The sequence below is a fragment of the Nematolebias whitei genome, chromosome 3 (genome assembly GCF_014905685.2).
Source record: "Nematolebias whitei isolate Nwh7 chromosome 3, NemWhi1, whole genome shotgun sequence".
In the NCBI taxonomy this organism is placed as follows: domain Eukaryota; kingdom Metazoa; phylum Chordata; class Actinopteri; order Cyprinodontiformes; family Rivulidae; genus Nematolebias; species Nematolebias whitei.
In genome coordinates, this window is record NC_056500.1 from 12,193,516 (window position 1) to 12,196,341 (window position 2,826).

A 2,826-nucleotide genomic window follows, 5' to 3' on the forward strand; every position below is an offset into this window, starting at 1 on the left:
ATAATTATTGTTATTTTAATCTACACAGACGCAGATCCAAGGACTTGGCCAACCTTCCTATGGTGCCTCAGGCCAGGAGGGGCCCGAGTATGGGGCCAGATTGTACATTTTAGGGCTGAGTGGAACCAGATTCAGGGCTTTCACTGGAAACAAACTCAAGTGGATAGAGGAGTGAATAAAAAGTGGCGAGCCTGACTGTTGGAGTTCCTCTACTCACACACACAGATGGAAAGCATTAGGTCTCCATTCCACTGCAAAGATGGATGGATTATGAGATAGAGAGAGTGTGTGGGGGTGGGGTGGGGCGAGGTCCTGAGGAATAATTTGAGAGGAGAGACAATAACTGATGAGGAAAAATGAAGAGCTCATTAATGTACTACCATTTAACCTGAAATATATTTTATTCTGCATGCATAAGTGCCTTTTGTTTTATTATATTTACAGATTATTGTGGAAATTTTAATTTAATAAATCAGGAATGTCTTGATCAGAGTAAAACTGAAATAAAGCACCAGGCCAAAGTGTGCAAAAAGTTGAGTCAAGATGCGCACTTAAGGTTAATAATTGTTCAATTAATAATAATTAGTTCAAGATAAGCTGATGATGAGAAAAACACATTCATTGCATTTTTCCTGTCATTCCAAAACTTTGCTCATCTGATTATCTTTATCTGTCCAGCAAGACTTTAAGACATGAACAAAAAGCGTCAGCGGTCACAGACGCAGGTATCTCAGAGCTTCAGCACTGCAGAGTTACTTCAGTCCATATTTCAACAAACATCAGCCTCAAGTTAAAAATTCTAAAATAAACCATTTTTAAAACCATCTTTGTAAACAATAGAGAAATTGCATTTTTTGTGAAAATGTGAATGCAGACTGTGTTGGTTAAAATTAGTTGAATACTGAATTGTTGAACGGTTAAAATCAGCAAAACTATAGCTGAAAACTAAATGTTGCAAAACTGTAGCTAAAAGTTAAAATATTAAAAACTGTAGTTAACCCAAAATTTAGCAAGACATTAGCTGGTTGTTTGTCTCATTTGTCTCTATGTGTCCCTGTGATGGACTGTCCATGCTGTCCCCCGCCTCTCACACGGTGACTTCTGGTTATGGACACCAGTGACCCCCATGACCCAGAAAGGAAGAAGCGGGTAAAGATGATGGATGGATTAGCTGAAAGCTAAAAGGAGCATACAAATCATTGCAAGTGCACGGAAGTAGATTTCAGGGAATGTTTTTGAAGGAACCAAGATGATCCAATTTCAAAGAGGAAAATTTTGTAAATAAAAGTATCTCAAAAAGTATAAAAGTTAAAAATACTTACATTTATTCCACACTTCCCAAATGAGCTAAACATTTTGAGATATGAGTGGATAAGTAGTTTGACTGTACATAAAACACTTTAAACAGGATGTTAATCACTACTGATGCAGGGAAATAATAAAAGCTCCACAATGGATCTTACAGGGTTAAAGCTCCAGGGGAAATTAAACTGGACGTTGTTAGTTCACTCCACAATGTTCAATGGGTTCACTCCTTTTCTGTTCTCTGAGGTCAGATTGTGGCAGGACGGACAGCCGAGGTCAAGCGCCTGTCAGCCCCTCAACAAAAAGCAGCTCGTATTCCCCAACAATCAGCAGCTTGTTAGAGGTTTCCAACGCTGCCATGACAGACCGAGGCGACGGTGAAACCCCATCCCTCTGCCTTCTGCCTCCCTGCAGCCCGTCCTCTCTGTCAGCATGTTGTCAAAGCAGAAACTCTCATTTGTTTAAACCTCAAGGCTATTGCAATGTATAGTGCACTGATTAGAACTAATTTAAGACTCCAAAAACAGCATTTTCCCTCCAGAATTGCAGAGTGCTGAATGGCTTTGCTGAAGTTTGTTGAAGAATGAAGCGGTCACTGGAATATTAAAGTTCAAACAAGCTGAAGCTAAAATGAGCAACATCATGTCTAAAGGGACCACAAGAATACAAATATAAAGCTAAAGTAGATGTCGGAAAACATTTTTGAAAGAGCTGGAAGAGTCTCGATCCATTTCGGTTTTTAAAGTAAAATAATTCAAAATGTTTCAAATTTACAAATACTAAAAGTTGCTGTATTCTCGATTAGCCTGTATGTTTTGATATATGAATGATTCACATTAAACAGTATGCAAAAGTAATACAGAAAAAAAGTTAGGAAAAACTCTAGACAGGAAATGAATTTGAGGATCGACAATTTATCCTCCTTTACCACAACTCTCAGCACTGGCTCCCCCCAGGGCTGTGTGTTGAGCCCTCTCTTGTTCACTCTGCTCACGTGAATGACTGTGCACCTACCATCCAGACTGTCATATTGTAAAGTTTGCAGACAATGCAGCGGTGGTTGGATGAATCACAAACAATGATGAGTCCGGCTACAGGCAAGAGGTGGAACACCTGGAGAGCTGGTGCAGGAAGAACAACCTTCACATCAATGTGAAGGAGATAGTTATTGATTTCAGTTATTGATTTCAGATGGAACAAACACATCTACCCCCCCACCCCCCCACCCCCCCACCCTGAACATAGGTGGATCTGCAGTGGAAGTGGTCTCCAGCTACAACTTGGGTGTACACCTGAATGACAACCTCTGCTGGGGCAACACCACCACCAGCCTGATCAAGAAAGCACATCAGAGACTCTACTTCCTCAGGCTGCTGAGGCGAGCTGGTCTGTGAAGCTCAGTCCTCACCTCCTTCTACAGGTGTGCAGTGGAGAGCATCCTGTGCTCCAGCATCAACGTGTGGCATGGAGGCTGCACAGCTGCAGAAAGAAAAGCTTTGCAGAAAGTGGTGAAGGCTGCAC